Source organism: Pelodiscus sinensis, chromosome 6 (genome assembly GCF_052426305.1).
Source record: "Pelodiscus sinensis isolate ZL-2025 chromosome 6, ASM5242630v1, whole genome shotgun sequence".
Lineage (NCBI taxonomy): Eukaryota > Metazoa > Chordata > Testudines > Trionychidae > Pelodiscus > Pelodiscus sinensis.
This window is the reverse complement of record NC_143057.1, coordinates 23,902,324-23,927,852: the sequence shown is the minus strand read 5'-3', so window position 1 is coordinate 23,927,852 and position 25,529 is coordinate 23,902,324. Positions and strand designations below refer to the sequence as shown.

Genomic DNA, 25,529 nt, shown 5'->3' with positions numbered 1-25,529 from the left:
AGTGCAATCATTATCAATATTGATACTTAATATGTCATCTTTATGTATATATATAGAAAGATCACAGCTCTCAGAGCTATTGTTTGAAGAGCTCACAGACTCAGGAAGTCAGCATTGGTTTGGTAAACACTGTTCTTATTTTCAAGGTTTCTTCACAACCAAGAGGCAAGAAAAGATAATGTAAAATTATAAATGAAAGCCGCACTTTTGGAATAGGAATCTGTGACAAGTGGCTTGACACTACAGCAAATTCTGTCAGCAGCACAGTCACAAAACAATCAAATTCTGTGAGCATACAATTCCAGAATAAACAGTCCCCTGGATAAAATCCATGCATGTTAATTATAGGTGTTGCAATGGTAAAGCTATTTTTAAAATTGCCGGACACTTTCCATTGTGTATAATCCCCTCCCTGTTTTCTTAAATTGCTTATAACATTTTTATAAGTAACTTAACACTTTGTCAACATTCATCCTTTTTAGGTAGGAAATGTCTAAGCTTGGAAAGTTAGGTTAAAAAAATCAAAAATCATTCTTGAAAATGGCATTCAGTGAAAAATAGGTAGCTTTGGCTTTTTCAAACTTTTTGTAACCAGTTCTGTCACATAAGGCTTTAGAGCATGGGCTTAACATTTGACGGGATGATAGCCCTATAGTTAGAAAGGTGCATTTGACTGAGTTGTAAGCCATAGAAAATTGCTATTTACACACATGCACTACAACTGCTCATTATTTTTGAAAAATTCATATTTTTGTCACACTATACTTTAGATGTTATCAGTACCCACTGAGCTCCTAGCATAGCTTCCTAGCAACTAGATGCAATGATAGCTCCAAACTAACATAGGCAAAATAGTAGTTGCTTAATAGTACAGATAATTATTAATGACAGTCTGTGGAAGCAATCAAGCTAAAACTCAAGGTCTCTTGACCCAGAGTATTTTACTCTGGTCCAGGGAATATTCCAATGAAGGAAAGAACCAGCAAGGCCTTAAACTCCTATTCTAAGAGAAAGAGAAGCATAATTCCTTCTATTTTACAAATAGGGTGACTGAACACACCCACACGTTTTACCAGATTTCTTCTGTAGGAATGGAATAAAACCCAGGGGTGAAATCCTGACCTCTCCCACCCATCCCCGAATGAATAGCAACACTCCCATTCACTTCATTGGGCCACAGATTTCATCCCTGGTTGCTAATACAGCAACTCCAGTTACACTCATTGAATTACACTGCCTTTTGCAGAATATACGTATGCCAAATCTATGTGCTTGATTAGGCTATGTATAAAACAGAACCACTGTTGCATTCCTATTTCACAAAGTGTGTTCTGTGTCACAAATGACCACTATGTGATGAAAAACCTGACTAAAATACAAATAGCATCCAGGAATTCTAATATGCAGGTATTTTTGCATTAACCACTTGACAACATCCTTTTCCAAGAGTCAAGAATATAACTGATGAATCCTGATACCCAGCATTTTAATGCTGCCTAGCAAATAATTTCAAGTGATGTAATTTTTTTTTGTTTGGTTCTTCATTTTCCTTTATTGAAAAACCTTGGAAGTCCCACACAACAGAGCTCTACGTTAAAACACTATCAAGATTGTAAAGTGAAGCACTCAAAAGTAAAAAAAATGCTTTCTGTATTTCTGTGAAACTTTATTCTTTACTAAAATGGTAATACACTAATTTATTCCACAGGACTTCTACCTTTTTGAATGCATTGGATGAGGAATTGTAACATCGTTATTTTAATAGAAAAAGTAAAAAATAGCTCAGGGTTAATGGAAGCATTTTAAATGGCCTACATAACCTTTTGAGTTCACACCTCATTAAGGTGAATGGAATTGGAAGGGGTTCACATTTTTGTCATTGCTTTTGCCTTGCAGCATTTTTCTGCCAAACGTAGTCAATAGCGCAGCAGCACTTTAGTTGATTTTGTAGCAGCTGTATTTTTGCAACAGAAAAAAAGAGAAAGTTTAGAAATTGCAGAACATTGTGAAATGAAGCCAAGGCTGGCCCTCAGAGGATAATTGTTTTGGCTCCCCTTTCCTGAATATCACTCTACAAGATCTCAATCTTTTCTCCTGGTACAGTTGGAAACTTCCATCCAGCTGATCCTCCATACCCTAAGGTTCCAGGGATGGGTCTTAGAGCACTGAGGCTTTAGGATGACCATCTTCTGCACTCTGTGCTATGAGGATTATTTCCCATAGTGTGAGGGTTTTTACAAAATGCAGAAAACGTCAGCCCCAAAGGCAAACATTTTCAGAAATCTTTGAGCAAGTGAAAACAAGGTTATAATAGAACTCCTATGCAACCTTAATTATAGCCTTGCTGCTGTGAATTCTATAAATATATAGATACGCAAATTCAAGATAATAAAATAAGACTTTATTAAGCTTTTAGATATTGTTAGCCAATCCAGTTAGTTCATAAAGTACTAAGTTGAAATGTCATGTGTACCACTGCCTTCAAAACTAAAGCAAGCAAGGAACAGCACAAGACTCCCATGCACAGAAGAAGTCAGAAGAAGTATTGACAGCTAAAGGTCAGGCCAGACTAAGACCAGTTGTCAGGTTGGAACACCACTCCCAAGCACTGGCTCTGCAAAAAAAGGGCAAGGAATGTGAGGAGACTGATGCTGGCCAAGAAAAAATTGGCCTGGGAGCTTCAGAAAATACTCACTTCTTAGTACACGAGAGAGAAACAGAAGGAAAAAAGTAAGCGAGGGGCAATTATCTGGAAGAGGGATAAGGCATCCAAGAAGAAGAAAAGACAGCTGGCCTAAAAAAAAATCTCTGAACAAAACTAATACACAGACTTTCTGTGAAGGTAATAGCAGTAAAACAACTATCAGAGAGGTAGTTATGTTAATCTATATCTGCAAAAGCAGCAAGGAATCCTGTTGCACCTTAAAGACTAAAGGGTGCATCTACACAGCAGGGCTTAACTTGAAATAAGCTATGCAAATTGAACTATGTCAATTGTGTAGGTTATTTCAAAATAGTTTATTTAGAAATTGGGAGTGTCTACATAGCACTTATTTCAAAATAGAGCACTCTTCCCCCTATTTCCCTTGCTCCTCGTACAAGGAGTTGGAGTAAGAAGTCCTCCAGCTTGACAGTATTTTGGACACTATTTCAAAATAACTGCCTCCAGTATAGATGCGGACTGTTATTTTGGAATAACGTTAGTTATTTCAAAATAGTGTTGCAGTGTAGACGTACCCTTACAGATTTATTTGGGCATAAGCTTTCATGGGCACAGATCTACTTCATCAGAGTTAGAAGATAGAAGAGAGAGACAATCAGATTGATAAATCACAGGAAAAATATAGACAAATATTTTCTCATTCTAAAGAAAAGTACAGATCTTTTGTGTACAGTTCTTTTAGATCCTTAATGATCTAATTTTATTCCATAACAAATATGCATATATTTTTACCCCTGCTTATTTTAAAGTTTTGTAAATTCTCTAGCACAGAGGCTGTCTTCCTTGACACTTATTTGTATTGTAAGCAGCACAAGATGATCTGATCTTGGATTAGGATTCTTAAGAGCTACCATACTTTTAATGTAAAATATGCAAAAAAAGGTTAAAATTAATGTATGCCACAGAAGATTCACACAGGGATCTGAATCTCTTCAATGCTATGAATTCTAAATGTGTGTTTTTCTTCTCTTCTCTGGGTTTAGAAGTATAAAAATAGCAAGGTTATTGCTTAAATTTGATGCACAAATATAAAATAAACTAGAACATCCCCATTACACATCCAAGATTAAAACTGTGTAACACCAGTGCACCCAGCAACACAGCAAAGTTTGTACTTGATGTTAAACCAATAAGGGTAGACTCTGAGGTCAAGCACACCACTAGGTAAAGCCTATAGTATGGTTTTTAAAACAGAACAGGCACTGCCTCCACTGCAGACTACCTTCATATATGTGTTTTGTGGCTAAGGGCCCAAACGAAGAAGAATATATCCACTGTTTTCTAGACAGTGCAAGCCCCACAAAGGTGCAGATATTTGACCTAATCTTGCATGCCTTTCTTTGACAAAATCCCCATCCGGGGCGAGAACGGAGTGCAGGATTGGGCCCCATTGGCTCTGTGGCAGGCCAGTCTATCCAGGGGAAAAATTATTCTGCAAGGCCAGAAAGGAAAGAAAACAACTTCTTCTCAGCCCCAGGCTGTGGAGATGCTGAGATGAAGGTGATAAGAGAATGCTTGTCAATTGGACTTGAGGACATGAGCCTCAAATGCCATCTAACTGTCCACGTCCTCTCCTCTGCCCTGGCCTCCAAAACATCTGACCCTGTGGGCCACCAATCTGCAGAGCCTCAGAAGGAAACAACTTCTCTCTTCTATTTCTGAACAAGCATCTTTAGCTGTTGGAAAGGGATATTCTCCCAACCCTGACTGCTAGAGAGGACAGCTACGGAACTGAACTTCTGCCAACAATTATGAGGCAGGCGGGAGAGGGAAAAGGAACAGTGCTGTCTTCTTGCTGATACATGTAGTGGGGGCTCACTTAAAAGAGCTTCACTGGTCATTGGATGTTTTCCCTTCTTCCTGCTTGAGACCTGCAGCCCAGAGACAGAATGCTTGTCAATATTTCTTGAGCACATGTAGATGTGTCATGAGGAGATGTTATCACAAAAGGTCTTGTTACAGCAGATCTGTGAAAGTAGTGGGCTGCTGGCACAAAGACGCAGTTCCTATACACGCCTTCACTATTTTCCTGTTTGTCCCCCACTCCCCTTTTCACTCCCCCACATCCTTCCCCCACAGGCAAATTCCATAGGCACTGTTGCTTTTTATATCATACACTCAGGGAGGGAGCTGCAGCAACAAATCTCTTTGCCAAGAACAGAGGATTGGCAAACTCCTCCAAGTCTGCAGCAAGAAGCAGTGGCTTTAAATAGATCTGACTACAAGCTGCTGCTGCAGAATTGGCTCTAGGACCCAGTCAAGAGAAAGGTCATCAGCACAGGTCAAGCAACTAGCAGCCCAGCTGGGCTACATTCTACCTTCCTTGCCTCATTGCACTGCTAAGTCTGGTTGATTGTTTGAGAGGAGAAGGCCTGCATGGGAGAAATTGTTTTTGTGAATTGATTGTGTTTCTTGCAGTTACCTGACCTCTCCCAAACAGCATGTCTCTGGATCCTGCCTACAGTGTTAGGGCAGGGTTTATGAATGTTTAATTTGATTTTTGGCCTTTACACCCTCTTCGGCCTTCATAAAGAGGCATAAGAAAGTACCACTAGTCATTTGATATCTGAAGGGACCGTAATGTATTTGCACCATTTTCTTTTTATAGAGAGGGATGGACTGAATTCGGGATGTTTCTGTGTAAACAAATAAACGTTTAACATATAAGCAGATGCTTATTGGTTAACAGTGTGGATTACACACAGCAAAGCCACCTCCCGAGGAGCCAGTGGGCAAGGGCTGCCCATTCTGCTCCTGGAGAGCCATAAATTTTATATTGCAGGGTCCACAGTGAGGGTAACCGTGTAACCGCTGAGATTTTCAGTGGTTACACAATTACTCTATTACACAATTTTTAACATCCCTAGACTGAACTGTAGTTGACCAGTTTGTCAACCACATTTTTTGGCACTCTGGACAGTGAATATAAGCACTGTGCATGAGGAGAAATGCCTCCTTACAACAAAATATTATCACAAAAATATCATCCTGCTAACACTGCTTTATTTGCTCAGTCTCTTGAAACTGGATTTTATTTACTAGATATCTGTCCTCGATACATTGTAGCTGCATATGAACTGTGTGTAACTATAGTTGTTCTACAGATGTTCAGGAAATTGGTTTCATTATATAACACATTTTTTCATTCTAATTTGCTGCATTTTAGTTAGACACTGATCATCAGTGAATTCTGCCAGAAGAATTAGACATATTATCTAATACACATACACTTGTAACCTAGATGACAAAATGAATGGACCAAATCTTATCGTCACATAGGGAGGGGTGAGATGTAGCTTCCACAGAAGTCCATTAGCTGTGTATCCTTTCGATCTGAGCAAAGAACTGGGCCCAGCAAGGTGAAAATGACCATAAAGTTTCAGTTTTAGGCCTCTGACTCTGTGCTAGTAACAACAGCAAATGAAGAGACTTCCACAAGTCTTGAGGGGGGCCCTAAAAATCCCACTTTGCAACGGACTTCAGGTCTTCAAGCTCTCCAAAGGGGCATCTCTCCTCATGCATAGTGCTTATATTCAGTGTCCAGAGTGTCAGCAGCAGGAACGTCAAGAGGTTTCCAGTTTCAAATGAGGTCTATTAATTCCCTCAAATTAACTCCTTCTTTCTTACTGCCTTTTAGCTTTTGTTCCTTTGCCCTTTCTACTCCATTCTTACACTAAGGGCTGAGTGGCTTGTTTTCCTGGTGGGTGATCTCTGTGTCTTTTGTTTGTGTGAATACATACCCAGCACCTTTGCTCCTGCTGGCTGGACTTCACCTGCCTTTGGTTTGAGGAGGAGCTATTGAAAACAGACACTACAGCAACATCTTTCCTCATTTGGCCTCCTTTTTGGTAAGTCTCTCAGGCCACCCTCATCTTGTGTAAGGCCCACCAAAAATGTTACTTATATGTAATCATCTTCTTCTGCTCCTCTCCAAAACCTGGAAACCATTTTGTCACATTTCTCTATATATGTTCTCATATTTTTACTGAAGTCCCACAATTGTTCCGAGGCCTTTAGAAAGCATAACACCTTACCTCTATCCTAATCTGCTAAACTCGTCTGTAAAATAATATAGAAAATCAAGTCATATGTGCTCCTGTGACACTAGCACATATTTTATGTAGGGTTTAATGCACTTTACAAACGGACTGTGTCAGTGTGGAGAACAGTGACACAACTTGTGGGAACTGTTTTAAAAATTAACAATTTCTTTTTCTTTTGTGTTCCCATGCACTGCAAAACAAGCAGGCATTTCACACAAACAGACCTAAAGAGAGGCAGAGCAGGAAATATCTACATCTGTACAGTCTCTCCCACCGCAAGACCTGTTCCAAGCCCTGCTATTGCACCAAGGTGGGGAAAGTCTCTTCTCACCACCACCACAGACAAAATGCCTTTATACTGATGCTTGTCTTTTTGCCACTTTTTCAGGTAATGAGACAGAAGTCAGCAGTGTGCTCGGTTCCCACCCTAAACTCAGGCTGTATCCACCACAGCCCAGCAGCTCTGGAGCCGTCGCTCGCTCCAGCGCTTTCAGCTTCAGGCTGAAAAGTTTGCCTATTGTTTCCACACGACTCCAGACTGGCAAAGCGTTCGCCCTCAGCACTGAGAGGGGCTGCCTGTATTTCCAGCACGGGGCTGGGATTCACCTTGTGACTTCATTCCCTTGGGCTTAATCCCTGGTAGAAACAGCGGGAGAGAGGGGCAGACAGGACAGAGACAGAACGGAGGGAGGATACGGAGGTGGGGAGGGGGGACCGGCCAGCCGCACGCCCGTTTTGGTGTCCGAGGGGAGAGGGGGACCCTGCGGGGTTTGTCCCAGCGTTCTCCCCAGTGGAGATCGGAGGAGAGGAACGCGCCTTGTCCCCTGGCGTGGGTCGCCTCGCAGGGACCAGGGTGGGAGGGGGAGACCAGCGTTTTCCGGCTGCGTGTTGCAGGACCAGGTAAAACATCAAAAGTGTGAACAAAACTAGCCACCGATTCAGCACGTTCCCCGGCGGCCCGAGGCAGGGCGATCTGGAAAGCAACTGCCCTCTGCCCCTAACCACAACCTGCCCTGCACAGTCTGGGGTGAGGGCGGAATTCTCCTGCCGGGGGGGGGGGGAGAAGGGGGGCGCCCCCAGAGCTAGAGGAGAAGGAAGATGGGGGAGGAGGGGACTTTGAAACTGGCTTGCAGCTGCCATGCCGAAGAGCAGCTACGAAAAGTGAGTGAAGAAGCCGGGAGGAGACCGGCTCGCTGAGGGGCACATCTCTGCACAGCCCGCAAGAAACCATCTGACATGCTGAAGTATTGCCAAGGGGGCGACTGGAATGTATGTTTTAGAAACAGGTGAGTTGTTATTTCGAAACACGCCGGAGTAATTATTTGCTAGGAAATCGACCTATTGCTGGCAATAAAGTCTCCCGGCTCTCGCCCAGGTGTGTGTGTGTGTGGGGGGGGGGGATGCCGAAGCGGGTTTTACGGCGGGTAATCACAGCAGCTAGGAGCAGGCGATCCACGTGGGTTAAAGCCACCAGACTGGCTCTAATGTGGTCGGAGTCACTGTCCTGCGGCTGGGCACGGGACTCGGAGTGGTGCCGTCGACTGGCAGGACTCAGAAAGGAAGGGTTCCGTTGTTTTACAGCTTGCCACTAGGATGCCCTTGCTCAAATGCATAGTGCTGCCCCCGAGGCCGGTTTGAAGTTCCATTGTAGCACTCAACAGCAACGCAGCAACGCCCTTTCCCCTTCTTCGTTCTCCTAGACCCAGAGAACATACCCCTCATCCTTGGCTGCTATGGGCGAATCTCTGGATTTGATTATATTAACACGAGCAGTTCTATTTCCTACTGGTCTGGCCAAACCTACCTCTGTGCAATGGGGGGGGGGGGGGGCTGTTATTTTTAGCCGGCTCCCTAGAACAAAATGTCCCGTCTCTCTCTTTCTCTTCATCTAAATCTCTTTGCTGGTTGCCTATCTGATATTTAAAATGATCAGCTTCCCCAGTCAGACTACCTGTTATAGGAATTGGCTCCCATCGCTTGACAAATCATATAAATAAGTCACGACCGTACGTCTAAGTGAAGAATTGTTTCTCAACTGTCACAGGGAAACCCGCAATCTCAAACTGCAGGTCTATTGCAGGTGTTACCTTACTGCATGATCATTCTATACATGACAACTGTACATTGATTTGCGTTAATGGAGTGCACAGCCATCAAAATAAATAAGAGCTGATCAAAATATTGCCATGTGCTCTTGGCCCTTTGATAAACACATTTTGTCAGCTCTCACTGAGCAGCTTTTAGAGCTCCATATGTATTTCATAAATATCCCAGCAAACGTGGGTCCCATTTTAATAACATTTCAATAACCCTCTTCCCCCCAACTTTGCATGTTAAAATATAGTTAAACAGACTGAAACATATTAAAACATTTATCTCTCATCTAAACCTGATATTAACACCTGGATCCATTTTTAACAGCATGGTTTAGAGTGTTTTGCTACAAGCAATTCAACATAAATACAAACATCATCACGAAGAGAAGAACAAGTGAGGAAGGAGGAGGAAAAAGGAAACTCTTTTATCAAATGATGATGAACTAAATATTGAATAATAGTCCAGTCTTTTGAAAATACCCTTTGTGAGATCTTTAGAACTATAGCGACACAGAGAGATAATCTGGTTTATAGAATTATATGATCTGGCCTACAGACTGTTGATGATCAATATTCTTCAGTACACACTACTTTAACAAATAAGAGTAACTAATTTATGTTCCTTGTCCCCCGCCCCCCAGCACCGCCCCTCCACCAGAACTCCTTCCATTGCAGCGAGCGGTCATCTTCCTTCCGATTTTCTGACATTTCTAAAAATATCCTGTACCTCTATAGCATCACAATTAGGCAGGGAAGAGGGGAGATAAAAGAGGAGAGAAAAAGCCATGCAAACTATTTTTTTTTTACGGTAGGGCTGAAGTTTGATCTTGGTATTTCTACTAAAGGATGAAAAACAACCCCTTTTCACACGCTCCAAACCTCTAGACTCAGAGAAGAATACAATCACTGTGCAGTAAAGAGGAGGCAAAAATCCTGGTAGGGTAACGATTATTGTTATGACAAGGAGCAATAGCTGCTATGTTATAGAAATAGTGTTATGAAGAAACTGCGAATGAACAGACATTAAGATAAACACTAACAAACTGCACCTAACAAGTCTATTGTGTTTGTGATATTTGGCGTTCTCTTAAGTCTCGTTTAGTTTTTAAATCGTTATTGTTCTGTTCATTCATTCATACATATGTACATTGCTTCCCATTTACTGTAATTTCAGCAAGCTACTCTGAAATTGTATTCCAAAGGAACAGAAGTTCTATTCTTTCTCTGTATATACATCAATAAATGTATCTCTCCATTCTGCAGTCAATCCTACGAATAGTAATAAATCAATTTATAATACATTAACAATATAAAGGCTTCTAATACATCTGTTCTTTGTGACTTACTGCAATTTAGTTGATTTCCAATGGCATTTGCAAAATGATAATATAACCTCGAGACTCGGGGAAAACATACAAAAATGCAAAGCAGTACAGGGAATGAGATACATAAAGTTACTATTTTCAATATAAACAAAATTAAGATATTTAAACTGGCAGATATATGAAAAGCAGCTATAGGGGTAGATATTATGCACACATATCTATCGCAAGCAGCCAGCGGATATCCCACCACCTTTCCACATATGCTTTTTATGTCACAAACTCTACTACTCGATTACATGTACTGGCACGAACTGCAAACTGCAACTCAAATCAGTGCTTCTAAAAAGAATAATAAAACAGGGAGCGAGCAGAACATTCTCCCAGCTTCACGGAGTAATAAAAACCCTCCATAAAAGATGAAATATAAAAAATAATAGTCCACAAACAAAATACAAGTCAGTTGCTGGAGGCGAGATGTGCATGCTTTAATTTCGGGAGTTAGCATGAGCACTGGGAGCTTCATTTAAGAGCTACATTCGATTCCCTCCTAGTTTTAAAGAGGCATGTTTCGCCACTAGAATGACGGCTCCTTTTCTCTCTCTCTCATTCCTTTCTAGAGTTCAGACTTTTGTGAGCATTCGTCCACAGACTGTTTCGAAAGCACAAACTCTTGCTTTCCGAGGTTTTGCCCTACAATGCCCTGCGTCCCTGAAATATCAAATCAGCAGGATTTTTTCACGGATCTGTCCCATTTCATTTCCACCTGCTCAGGTAAAGGTCCCTCTTCTACCAACAGGGATTTCATCAGTGAGCAAGCACTTTCCCCAGTAATTAGGGACATACGCAAAGCTATGGTTTGGGCTCCTTTATAGAGCTTTTATCTACCCCCTCCCTTTGTTCCTCCTGCTCCTTTCTCGCTTCCCCGACAGAGAATCCATGGGACAAGATCAGAAGGCAACAACGACGAAGGGTTCAACAGGAGTTTTAGTCTGGGAATCTAAGTGAGGGAGTTTTGTTTTTAATGTATAACTAGAGGTTTAGGTGCAGCAGTTTAAAAAAACCTCATAGAGCCAGACGGCAAAATCCTTACTCCTTAGAGGGAGGGAGTTTTTTTTAATTGCTGTATATGATCATATTAATTGTCTATACACAGGCGCACCACGAGCCAGTCTTCTTCCAAACGTAGGAGATCGGCAGGTTCCTGGGTCCGAGACTGAGACATTTCGGGAGGGGTGTGTCGGGAGCAAGAGGGCTGACGGGGGGGGGAAGGCAAAGGAACCAGGCGGAGGGAGGGAGGCAGAGGGATGGTGGATCCCGCCGGCTGGTACAACAGATGTCACGAACGCGTCGCAGTGAGATCTCCCGGCTGGCGCGGGGTGGGGGGTCTCAGGCTGCCCACCAGATTACTTGATCGCTTGGCAATGAGCGCTCTGCCCCCAGCGACACCAGAGGCGGGACGGGTCGCAGGATGTCAGGGCTGCCATCTCGGATGGCGGGACATCACCTACTGGGGGAGGGGGGGGCGCGTCTGATGGCTGCACACTCCCCCAGGGGAGTCCTTAAAAGTCCCCCCCAGTTAATGGTAGGCCTGGAAAAGGAGGGCTGCATGGTTTCGAACAGCGGTGCGCCGGTGCTGCTGCTTCCAACCGGTCTGACCGTGACTCTCCAGGTCCCCGCCCGGCTCTGGAGTCTTCCAGCAAACCCAGCGCGGAGCCTTGACAGCCTCCTGGGAGGAAACTCCCTGCCTCATCCCCGGGAGCCACAACCGCTCCCCCGCCGCCCCACGTGCACCTGGTTCTCGGCGCACGTCGGGCCCGGAGGCTCAGGGCTAAGCCCAGGGCAGCACCGGGGGATGGGAACGCGGGCAAACCCGCTGCGGCGCCTTCGAGCAGGAGGCTGAGTGCAAGGGGAAGACCCGCAGGGAGCAGCGCAGCTGCCTCACTCTCCTCTCAAGCTTTCAGTTGCTCGCTCAGAACAAAGGACCCCGCGCCCCCTGGTGTCAGAGAGCAGCCAATGCAGAGCTGGGACTGCGAGGAGCAGGAGACAGCAGCACCTTTTTCTCCTGTCTCTCCTTCAAGAACATTTACAAACACGGGTTTACATGCTCTGGGTGCTGGGGGGAAAAGAGGGCTTGTCTTTAAAAAAAGAATCAGCTCTGTATGAATGTCTATAGGGCAGGAGTGCTTAGCATACAACTCAGAAACTCAAGCAATTTGACACAACTTGCTGCTCCATTGTACAAGCCCTTGTAGACAATATGTACTAAGGGATCCACATTCTAACCACTGCATCACATACACCCAGGCTGTGTCTAGACTGACCAGTTTTTCCGGAAAATCAGCCGCTTTTCCCGGAAAAACTTGCCAGCTGTCTACACTAGCCGCTTGAATTTCCGCAAAAGCACTGACTTCCTACTGTAAGAAATCAGTGCTTTTTGCAGAAATACTATGCTACTCCCGTTCGGGCAAAAGTCCCTTTTGCGCAAAACTTTTGCGCAAAAGGGCCAGTGTAGACAGCTGAGATTTGTTTTCTGCAAAAAAAAAGCCCCGATCACGAAAATGGCAATCGGGGCTTTTTTGCGCAAAAGCACATCTAGATTGGCCACGGACGCTTTTTCGCAAAAAGTGCTTTTGCGGAAATGCATCTGTACCAATCTAGAAAAACTTTTCTGTTAAAAGCATTTCCGGAAAATCATGCCAGTCTAGACGTAGCCCCAGTGATTCAACAATGGTGCCATATGATTGTGGATCAGCTGTATGTTCTAATGCGGTTGTTGTCTAGCAAACACTTGTGTGATCCCATCTGCATGTTATTATTAGGCCTTCTACTAAGGACTGAACTAAATAAAAGTTTCAAGTGGTAAACATCTAGTATTCAAATCCTGATGTTGGCCCCTGTGAACATGTGTTCTGACTAGTCATGACAGATTTTGTTTTTCCAAGTTTCCTTTTTCTAAAAAGAACGTGTTTATTTAAACGTACACAACCGGAACATTTTATAAAACATCTGTAAATTATGGGTGCACCAGACCAAAACACAAATGTTTCACATCTCCCCCAACTTGCCTGAGGGATTTTCCATCCTAGTGCTATACCCTACACACTATTGTAATAATCTTTGTACAAAGTATGCCTTGTAAGACATCATTTAAAAACTCAATTTGCTGATTAATAATATGGCAAAATGCATGCGCAGTGTTATATGTGCAGCTACAAACACACTCAGATCAAGACTAAATATATGTTTTCTAGAGAAGTCTGGGGAGTGGCCATCCCACTTTGTTCCTGAAGACAAAGAGCAAGCTGAAGCCTTCACCAGCTGTAAAAAAGGCTGAGGAGCCATTACCTGTAAGTGGCCTTCATTTGGCAGGAAAAGGTGCAGGTGTTAAAAGAAAAAACCCTCTACATTTTAGCATGATTCTCAGGTAAGATCTGAGTATCTATTATCCTGGTGATGGGAATGATCCTTTGGGATTGGAAGAACTTTGTATAGGATTACTCTGGTTTTCAGTAACCTCTCATTAAAGATCAGGTGTCTCAGTGGTGAGAAAGGCTGGATTACCTAAGGGAGAATGTTTAGCTTCCTGTTAATCGTCGTGCTGGTTGGGCGAATCGACTATTTTGTTCCTGGTTGGGAGAGTCAACTGTGAAAAAAGCCATCGGCCTTGGGTGCATCTGTGTTCTTAGTCTGTCCTGATATCTCATTGGATGAAGTGAGTTTTACCCAAGAAATCCCATTATGTATTTGTTCATTTTTAAGGTGCCACAGGACTGCGTACTGTGTTTAAAGTTACAGACTAACATGGCGACCCTTCTGAGTCTGCCTTTAGTTTGGCATTCTCAGCAGTATCCCACAATAGGCAACAGTCACAAAGGCTACCGCAATAAAGCAATGTAAAGGGCACCCTAAGTTCAATAACAGGAGTGACAAAGCAGCTCATTGGTTTGGATTTTACCTTGGGCATGTAACAGCTGCATCTATGACTTAATTCACAAGGAGACTACCTGCCAATGGTTCCAGAACCTGAAAGGAGAATGACTCACAAACACTTGGGCTGTGTCTACATTGCACGCTTCTTGTGCAAGAACAACTGTTCTTGCGCAAAACTTGCCGGCTGTCTACACTGCACGCGCGTTCTTGCGCAAGTTAATTTACAGTATAGCGTTGAAAAACAGGGCTTCTTCCGGAAGAGTTATTCCTCTCCCCATGAAGAATAAGCCCTCTTGTGCAAGAGCTCCTCCACAAGAGGGCAGTGTAGACAGGCAACATGAATTTGTTGCGCAAGAAGCTCATATGGTTAAAATGGCCATCAAGAGCTTTCTTGCGCAAGAGAGCGTCTACACTGCCATGGATGCTCTTGCACAAAAGCACATGGCAGTGTGGATGCTCTCTTGTGGAAGATTTTTTGCACAAGAACTCTTCTGCAAAACAGTTCTTGTGCAAAAAGCCTGCAGTGTAGACGTAGCCTTACACTGCACAGCTTACAAGAATCCATGGTATGGCTGGATTCCACACCAGAGAAGGAAATTTTTTTGCCTAAGGGAGAAGTTCCCCCATTTGGCAGTTACAGACAGTTCTGGTGCATGCCAAATTCATCTTCCTTTCCAGGTCAGAACCAGTGTCAGATTCTGTGACGTGCCGCTCATATCCAGAGAATAGGTGGGGCAAAGATGATAAGTCACCAAGGTACCCTCCTAATTATGGATTGCAACAGAAACCAAAATGCCTCACTGCATTTTAGGCAGTCCTAGGCACCGATTCTCAGTTAAGGCAACCTCTTCTGCATTGCCTGCAGCACAAGCCAGAATGGCACTAGCATTGTAAACTATGCTCCCATCCTTCTGTTCCTCCCTCACCATGTGTCCTATACTGATATAATTATTCCCCAGACCCTGGAAGGCTATTTATAGTTCTTATACATTAAAGAAGCAATGCACAGGAAGCAGAGTGGGAGGCAGAATCCCTCCCAGAGATTTCACCAACTATTATATAGGCTGTCACCTCACCACAAAGATGATGTTGGAGTATAAAACAAACAAAAAACAGTACAGACATTCTGTTGTCATTTATTCCAGCTATCCCCTGAATGTATCACTCAGAGACTTCACAAACATCATGGATTTAATAGGTTCCATGGAGACTTCTGGTATTTGTGAAGTCAGACGGTTGCCATCTGGGGTGCCTTCAGTGAAACAGGATGTGTCACGAAGGATTGCAGTTAGGGGATAGGGTTTGAAAGGGTTAATTAAAATTTATTTCTGTGCGCAGTGCTCTGCCCAACCTGGTTATGGGGGACATTCTGCACATATTTCTGGGCTTAACTAAAGGTATCTTAACATTGCCCATGGGATGAAATATACCCTATATTTTTATGAGCTCAGAAGAGGTAAAATAAGAACTAAGTGAAGCTTGCAGAAGTCACCCTAATTCATGACAATAAAACATTTTTCCCCATAATGATTTATTGTGTTTTGCCACCATATTTGTGGATGACTTTATATTCAATCTTTTATGGAGGTTTTATTATTCTGTGAAGCTGGGAATTCACTTATAGGGAATTTTCTCTTGTCCTTTCCTATTGAAGGCACTTATTTGCAATCTGACGTTCTTTATGTTCACCTCTAAGGAGGTATTTTTCTCTCAATGAAAAGGAGAAGCTTTCACTTAACCACTTCCTTGTTGCCCAAGAACAAGAGGAAGAGAAACAGCATTAAAATCTGGCTGTTGCCAATGCCAGTTGAAAACATTTCTCATGAATTTTCATATGCAAAGAAATCCAAATAAATACCCAAATGTCCACACATATGTTATGCTGTCTGGGAAACCAGGTTTAATCTGATTTTCCTTGATGACTCTTTATCAGGGAGTTTTGGTTCAGATTCATTGTTGCAATGAGGAAAAGGTTGTTACCTGCGCTCCTCCCCAGAAGTGCCTGATTTGCCGCTTGTGGTCAGGTGAGTGAATTCCTAAAGGCTAATGGAGGACTTGTGAAATCCATGAAAGACTCAATTGCTGAGACCTTAAACAAAATAACGGACTGTTTGAATCACTGGCTTGTAAGCTTTAAGATTAAGGAACTACAAATTCTATTGTTGGCACAATATTCCAGCAATTCTTAATTGGCTTCAAGATCACCAGGGGTCCCATAATTATCAAATAATTCCATGGATTCTTCCCAGAAAACAAATCCAAACACAAGTGAGAGGTCTTTTACTTGTGATGCATGCTCAGCTGAACAGTTGCTATTGAACTGGAAGGCAGATCTCAAACCTCTAGCAGAGCTGAAAGCCTCCAAGATAGTTCCCCAATGCTATAGTTAGAGACATAAAACACATGCTACTTGTAGGACAAGCATTTAAAACGTAGAGGTTTTTCGCCTTCCTCTGTAGCATGGGGTACAGATCACAGCTGGAGGATTCTCTGCATCTTGGGGTCTTCAAAGTATTTGAAGGCTTCAATATCTGAGATATAGGTGAGAGGATTATTCTAGGAGGGGGTGGGTGAGATTCTGTGGCCTGCACTGTGCAGGGGGTCAGACTAGATGATCATAATGGTCCCTTCTGACCTTAAAGTCTATGAGTCTATGAGAATTTGCCCCTTATATAAAATAGTATCCAAGGCATCAGAAGTTACACTTCTAGATAATTCCTTGTGTGATGGCATCCCACTATATTAGCTAGCAGATGTAAAAATATCAATACATCCATTTATATCTGTCTCAACATCCACCAAGCTCTTAAAAATAGAAGAAACTGCCTGGTAAACACTGACAAAAGATGTATTCCTGAGAGTTCTATCTTTTTGATTCCATACAGAATTTTGAAAGCTTATCTGAAATGAAAACGTATGGCAATAAAAGTGATTTTTCAATGGTGTCCACATGATTCTGGGCAGACACTTGAGAATTTTCACATTTTCACATATTTTATCTGGCTGAAATCTTAATCTGGCATCAGAATCAAGTGTCTAATATCGAACAGAAATTGTCCATACCTCTCTTACATGACTCTGACTTGCATATTTAAAACAAAAGCAAATCTCTGTCATGTACAGTAGACTTCTGATAATCCAGAACCTATGGGACCTAGGTGGTGCCGGATTATCAGATATGCCGGACTATCAGGAGGTACTATAAGATGGTCTCATATATATACACACACTGTATACATTATATACTGTATATAAAGTGTTCTTAACCATTTTTATTGTACATACTGTATACAGTACACTGTAATGTTTTAGTTTTTTTAAGCCTTTTTTACCCTTTTTGCTCAGTTCAGCTGCTGCCGCTGTTACCTTGTGACTCATTTTTTACCGAAGCTCATTCACTAGGCTCTTGCCATTTTGATGCCAGACTATCAGGAGTGCCGGACTATTGGAGTTTTACAGTACATTAAACAAGTCTTCTTTCTTGGCTGCTCTGTACCTGAAAAATCTTCATGTTTTAACTAATAAGAAATAGCGGAAAGAGGAAATTATCTTCATCTGTTCCTCTCACCCACAAAGTAAAAAAATAGAGAACTGTTGGAGCAGTGGCTTAACCTGGCACCCTCTACATCTAATTCCTCTTGCAGAGTTCCTCAACACAAAAGAAAGGGAGCACATATGGGGAGGAACTTTCCTAGCAGAGCAGTGAAAGCCTGCAGTAAGCACAGGAAAAGCAATACATAAAAATATTAGAATTAAGTGTTGCAAAAGAAGAAAAAAAAAGGGGGGGGGAGAGCTCTATTGAAACTTCTCCCTCCAGATCCTCATGATCAAAGACTACTACTGCCATTAGATAATCAATCTGCAGTTACATACATAAAACTTTGGCAGCACATAGTCTCCACTGCTTTCAACAGAGGCTTTAGACATCTGAAACTGGGCACTTTCCCAAAATGTAGATCCTTGCATTACACATTCCAGAAAAGAGAACACCAAATGAGAGGCCCTCTCTCAACCATTTTTTTTCCAATATGCAATTTATGAAAGACTATATTCCAAAAAGTAAATCAAACCTTGGGTCTTCTTGAGGTAGCCGTCTGTGTAGCTTCCAGTTCCACTGAATGTACTAGATAGCAAGAAGGTAATTGTTGGAGACAAGAAAATGTTTTCCGCTTTCAGAGAGATTATGGAAACTGTATGGCTTTTGCTCATTACTAATTCTCTCCATGATTACTAAGAAAATTTACCAGAAATCTATACAACATGTACCAGCTCTGATGTACCTGATGTACCAGCTCTAGAAATACCTGCCAAGTGTAGGCACAGGAACTAGGATTGCAGGGAGTACTGCATCACCCCCAGGATCCTGGCTGCCTCCCTGTGTGCAGCAGACGCTGTTGCCAGGCCCTGCCCCTGGGGACCAGCTGCTGTCCCTGTATGCCAGGGCTTTACTCCCACCCCCAGCTGGGGTGGGATGGGGGGAGGAAGGTAGATGCAAAGGGGTTGTCAGCACCCTCACACTTAAAAATATTCCCACACAACTGCCACAGTCTAACAATGAGACAAGTGACTACAAGTCTTTCCATTCCCCTGGGTCATGTGCAGATAACATACTCACATTTTAACTTTAAAGCTCTAGAAGGAGGTTTTTCCACTCTTTGGCCTAGCCCTAAAAGTCAGCCAAAGTTTTGGGCCTATTCACATTTTGATTGAAATATTTACCCCCTTTCCCATAGTAGGATGACTCTCAAGCAGCTGCATTAGATTTCCCAGCAAAGACATTAATTGAAGCGATTTCTGCAGTCACAATTAAAGCATAGAGGGCAATCTTTACATTCTTCTTTCTCCCTCTAAATGAAACACTCATCTAGACCCACACGAAGGTTAAGATACCCGAAGAATACGGGGCTGCCCAATATTTGCCCCATTTTTCAGCACCAGTATATTCAATTTCTTCATACCCCATTATCTATTAATCAGTTTTCAGGAAAAGTACAGCAACTGGAGATCTACAAGACTCACACCCATGTAAATGTCCCATGCAACCTGCAGCTTCCAATGAAGTTTCACATAAGGGATTCTTCTAAAAGAGAACGTCAAAGACCATCTAACAAAATATACTTAGAAGTATGGTGGAATCCAGAGGGTACCTATGAATTTTTCTGTTTGTGATAAGCAGCCCACTGTCCCTTTAGATCACCTCAGCAAGACGGTTTTATGAACTCTTGGTAGCTAGCAACAATCCTTTTTCTTCTTACACACTTCCTTGCTCTTTTCCAACATTCCCTCCCTGTGGAAGGACCTCCCATTCCTCTCCTTTTACCCTCCAGAATTGCGCTCCTGTTCTTCTTACCAAGGAGAGACCCCAGTGTCTGCTTTCACAAACTGAGGGACAGTCTCTTGACTCTTTGGGTGAGCCACAGCACACTAGATGACAACTCTGCCTCCTTGTCCTAACCCCTTTCTTGATGGAGTTTTTGTAGCCACAGTGTCTTATGTGAATTAAACACGTCTTCTTTATTTGCTTGCTGTGCAGTGAAATGAAAAGAACTTGGTGAACACAACATCACTCTTGACTATTGTTGCTGGGGGTGGGGCGGCTTTCAAGGTTGCAGGACAGAATTGTCAAATCTTAAGACAAACTTTAAATCAAACACACATCATCACACTGATTTACATAATAGCCTATATTGAATACTTAAGCCAATTCAAATGCATAGAAAATAAATTGCTTGGATTTAGACTAGTGTATGATTATTTAAATAAGATCAGTGCTTTTAGTTCCAGAAAAACCAACTGTGAAAATAAAATATAGTCTTACTTTGTATAGAATTTCTATGGATATGAACATTTGTAGCATGTGCCACTTTTCCTTTTCCACTTTTTGCCAAGGCCAGACATTATACAAGTAAATCCAACTCTGTACTCAATGATAAGAATACATCTCAGGATGTGGACTTATGCCCATCTTGGATGAGTGGAGACATGCTGCTTCACCTTATGCTTCACTGTGTACCTGAGGCATACAAGCATCTGTTATAACACAAGATCTAGAATGCTATGGCTAATTATAAAAGGACATTCCAGTTTTATTAGGTTCTCATTGACTCAAAGCAGTTACATCACCAACAATACAGTGGTGTTTTTTTTTTGCTTCCACTGAAGTCAATAGCAAAATTCCTGTTAACATAGGAACATCCTCAGAGCACCTACAGAGGGGCCAGATTTAGTCTCATCCAAATAAATGTAGGTAGGTAGGCCTGAAACCCTGCAGACTCACAGCTCTGAGTCTAGGTCTACACTGTACCTTTTTTTCGGAAAAAGCTACACAAAATGTGCTCCGCATTTTGCACAGCTTTTGCTGATTTTTTTTTTTTTTTGGAAGAGGTTTTTCTGAAATTTGGCATGTCTACACTGGGCCAAGTTTCAGAAAATCCCCCTTTTTTGGAAGATCCCTTCTTCCTCATGGAATGAGGAAGACAGGGCTTCCGAAAGAGAGCATTTGCGCAAAAAAAAGTGGAAGAGCAAACGTGTTCCCTGGATGAGGCGGAGTTTTTCTGGGATACCGGTATCCCGGAAAACCCCCAGAGTGGAGGTGTACCCTGAGTTGTCTCAGAGGAGCCGTGTTAGTCTGCAACTAAATAAATGTAAATAACAATAGTCCTGTAGCACCTAAGAGACTAACAAAATATATATAAATAGTATTATGAGCTTTTGTGGGCACAATCCACTTCTTCATATGACAAATACAAAGCTAGGGTTGCACAGAGTTTGAAATATAAAGCAGAAAAAGAGGGAAGAAGGGGAGGAGAAAGAAAGAAAGAAAAAATACCTGTCAAAGTGTCTGTGCTGAATAAGGCTAACAGAGTAGGCTGTAAGTGCCTGATACTTAGCTTTTGATGTCATTTGGGTTTTGAATATAATGGCCCATCCAGTTCATATCTTTGTTCAGGCCATGCGAGATAGTATCAAATTTACATATAAAGGCCAGTTCCTCAGATTCTCTCTCCAGTTGATTCCTGAAATTGTTTTGTAAGAGTAGCCACCTTTAAATCCATTAACCAATGTGTTGTGAGAGAGTTCAGATCTGGATGCCAGTTTTATGGTTCAGGTTCATCTCTAGTTACTGATACAGGTGGAAACTCTGTAATCCTTACTTCCCTGGTCTGACAACACTCCTTGTCTGGCATCATCGGGGTGACCTTGTGGGAGAACTCACATGGGTAAACTGGTTAGCTGGGCCTAGGAGCACTGCCAGACAAGAGGACTGAGGAAGAGAGCAGAGCTCCGGGGGAGGCGAGCAGTAGAGCCGCCAGGAGGAGCACGGAGCTTCCGATGGCTGGGGAGAGTGGCTCTCCCAGTCTCTGGGGCTGCTAGGGGGAGCGTGAGTCCCTCCCAGCTGCAGTGGGGGCCCCCGGATGGCAGCAGATTTGCTGAGGAGAAAGTGGAGCCCCTGGCCACCAGCAGGAGCACAGAACCCTAGGCAGCAGCAAAGCAACTGGGAAGAGAGTGAAGCCCCTGCAATGGGGAAAGTGAGCTCTGGATAACAGCAGAGCCCTGGGTGGCAGTGGAGCCGCCATGGGAAAAACAGAGTCTCAAGGGAAAAGTGGAGCCCCCTGAGGAACCAGAGGGAAAGAGGAGCCCCCTGTTGTATTGACCTCTCCTGGTCTGGCAAATTCCCTGATTTGGGAGCAGTCAGGTCCTAAGGGTGCTGGGCAGGGGAGGTTTAACCTGTAAATCTTTAATAAATTAATCTTTTTTTTTTTTTTACTAGGGATATGTCTGCATTGCAGACTAAAGTCAAGTTAAGATATGCAACTTCAGCTACATTAATTGCGTTGCTGAAGTCAAAGTAGCTTAATTTGGCTTTTGGTGCTGTCTACACAGCAGGAAGTCAAAGGAAGGGCACTCTTTCTTTGACTTCCCTTACCCCTCGTGAAATGAGGGTTACAGAAGTCGGAGTAAGAAGCCCGTTATTTCGAAATTATTTCAGAATAATGGGCTAGCTGTGTAGATGTGTACTCTGTTATTTCAAAATAACATGAGTTATTTCAAAATAAGTATGCAGTGTAGACATAGCGTAGGTGTAATTTTCTGAAGGAGGGTTTATCCCTTAGGACATTTTCCAGTCTCCCAACCAAACAAATGTTCAGAACGCAGCTAGCATTCAGTCAAACACCATCCAGAACAAGCTGGAATTTCAAACAAAATAAGAAAATTACTGTATTAATTTATATACAGATCATTAAACAATTGAATTAATTTACAGTTTCTCCACTATTTTTACACTGCTATATTTTAGCTTTCTGGGTCTTAAAAATCTCATGTAGACTATCAGAGCTGAAGTGACTCATTGGGAAGAAGCTGTGTTAACTGAATGTTGCCATCTAGCGATAGAACAAAAAAGGCCCTACAAATAGGTAAAAACAAATGCTGTAATTGGGACTGAACTCAAATGAATCTTTCAGTTCCATTGTATCAATGCACAAGGGATTTTCCTATTAGTATTCACAGACAATAATACCCCCTGTAAATCCTCCTGTAAGTCAGAGAGAATAGAGCCCATTGTCTGCAAGATCTCATTATGATTACCTTTTAACTTCTAACATGTTATAATAACTTCCAGACCCAGCATTTCTGATATACACCATATTTGAGAGAAAAAGACTATACTGAAAACTTTGTTTTAAATGTTTCTGAACTCTTCTTTTAAACTTATGGCCAAGGAAGATAAGAATAGATGTGTTTCATGGATTTTTAAATGTATAACTTCACCAATATTAAAGAACATAAAACACACACACATTTTGCTCCTAAAGACAGATCACAAATACGAGAGGTAGATAAATATAAATCCAGCATGAACATATGGACAAAGACTATGGTAAAATATCTGTTTTAGAGTACTTTCCATTCTGGGCTGATACTACAAAGCTACTTCTAAATCTACTTTTAGTCTTACTCTTTAAATAAAGCAGATATAGGAGTAGAAAGGTTAAAAGTCTCAAATAGGAAAATATCCCTAAAGCTTTGAAAACAAAGAAACTTGCCTGTTTCTGAAAATGACATTGGAGCAGGCAATTGATTTCAAGTAATTACAGGATTTTTGGATTCCTGGTCTATGTGCATTAGTTTGAATACTACACTTTTTATTTGTCCATGTCCCTTGGCTGTGCACTGAAAGGGCCCTGTTCAATTTTCCATGTCAGATTTTGAAGGAAAAATTATAGTAAGGTATGTTTACCTAACAATGAGGCCTTACATATGTTAAACAAAAATTTTCATAGCTTTAAAAAAAATCATCCCTGCTAATGTGTTATTCTGTTACTTTTTCAAACAAACATTTTCTGTCTTACTGTTTCATACAGGAACTGCAAAACTGTTACAGACTATCTGTAATATACAGAAAACAAATAATCTAATGTAAATATAGAAAAATCAAAATTGAATAGATAGTGTAATAGGGTATGTCTACACTACAGCATTATTTCAAAATATCTTATTTCAAAATCATTAATTCAAAATAAGATAGTTCAAAATAACGCGTCTACACACAAAATGCATTTTGAAATAGCGTTTTGCTATTTCAAAATAGCAAGTCCACACTGATTGGATGCTCAATCGCATTTAAGGCCAGCTGAAACAGCAGGACATCAGGTCAGTAGTTACTTTGTGTGGCTGCTGCCTGAGGCTAGTGCTTAAAGGGACCCCCCTGGACAGCCAGTTCTCAGCTTTCCCTGCTTGCTTGCCTACCTTGCTGAGGGACAGCAAAGCATTTTTGTCTGTCTACTTTAGTTGCCCTGACTCAGGACACCACAGCACTTGGTACCATAGAGCCAGAGCTGCCCCAGGGCACTCTGGTGCTCATTTTGGATGTGTTGCTGCAAGCCTAGCAGTAATTGCTAGAGTCTGCCTCGCAGCATCTGCTGCAGCCTGGCCCCCAGGCCTTCTTCCGGACCCTCCTGGGGGATGAGGAGGAGCAGCAGCAGCGCCTTGACACCAGCTTGCCCTGCCTCATCTGCATCTGGACACCAGCAGCAGCTGGTGGGACCACATCATCCTGGAGTGCTGGGGAACCCAACAATGGACCCAGAACTTCCAACTGAAGAAGGACACCTTCCTTGAGCTCTGAGTGGCTCACACCTGCTCTGCAGCGACGGGACATGCACATGAGGCCCACCATTCCCCTCCAGAAGCATGTGGCCATCGCCCTCTGAAAGCTCTCCACACCAGATAGCTACCGATCCGTGGGGAACCAGTTCGGTGTGGGGAGATCCACTGTTGGAGCAGTGCCTGGGGGTGAGGGCAAGGAGGGGATGGGCTGCCCCGGAGAAAAGGGGGGGGAGGTGGTGCAAGTAACCTCCCCAAGAGGATTTGTTCTGTCCCAGCTGCACTATGGACTGCCCGCGGTGGCCAGGATTGCAGGGGAGGTTGCTCCTGCGGAGGGAGTGAAGGGCAGTGGCAGGGAAGGAGCACTGTCAGCCACCCTGGAACCCCAATGACTCTCGGTTTTGTGTGTCCTTCTGCAGGTGGACAATCGAGTGCTGCTCCGCAGAGTCATCTGCCTCACTGACGAGGATGCGGTCAGAGGGCTTTGGCGCCCTGGGCTTCCCCAACTGCTGGGGGGCAATTGTGCCCCAGACTACCAGGCCTCCCTGTACATAAACCGGAAGGGATACTTCTCGGTTATACTGCAGGCTGTGTCTGACCCCCAGGGCAATAACGTGGGCTTGTCTGGCAAAGCACACGACGTGTGGGTGTACCGCAACTCCTCCATGTGCCAGAGGCTGCACGCCAGGACTTTCTTCCCCGACCACAACATCAGGGTTGGGGACATGGACATGCCTGTGTACCTGGTAGAGGATGTGGCCTACCCACTACAGCCCTAGCTCATGAAGCCCTACACGGGACACCTCAACCCCTCTCAGCAACCTTTAATGCCAGGATCAGCAGGGCCCGCATCATGGTGGAGGGTGCCTTCGGGTGAGGAGACATCTAAATCGGGCCTTCAGATGGCTTATTAGGCTCATCCTGTCTTTTGTTTCAGCAAGACCAGACTAACACAGCTACATCACTATTACTATTCTACCTTTAAGAAGAGGCTTTTTTGCCAGCAGCCATTTTGTTTTTCTTTCCAGACACAAGACAAGTCCCTGAGGAACCAGGTAAGCGGGTGGGGTGGAGTGGCACTGGGGGGGCCTGGCGGGGAGTCCGCGGGGTGGGAGAGGGGGGAAGGGGCTTGGCACCGGTTGCTGAGTGTATGTAGGGTTGCCAGGTATCCGGTATTTTCGCCTCCTGGCAGGGAAAAAAAAAAATCAGTAAATACCAGACATTTTAGGTGCCCAGTATTTTCTGACTTTTTTTTAAACTGACAGGAGGTGAAAATACCGGACTGTCTGGGTCAATACCGGACACC

General features: G+C 43.1%; 1 long non-coding RNA gene across 2 annotated transcripts; it reads left to right on the top strand.

Moving 5' to 3' along the window:
- Nucleotides 1-5,878: 5,878 nt before the first annotated feature.
- LOC112544903 (uncharacterized) lies at nucleotides 5,879-25,245 on the top strand. 2 transcript variants are annotated; one of them, XR_012904630.2, is made up of 4 exons: nucleotides 5,879-8,051; nucleotides 9,187-10,957; nucleotides 13,438-13,610; nucleotides 24,643-25,245. It is a non-coding gene; the product is annotated as an uncharacterized LOC112544903 (long non-coding RNA). The 2 variants fall into 2 exon arrangements; XR_012904629.2 differs by lacking the exon at nucleotides 5,879-8,051 and having other exon boundaries at nucleotides 8,078-10,957.
- The last annotated feature ends 284 nt before the right edge of the window (nucleotides 25,246-25,529 follow it).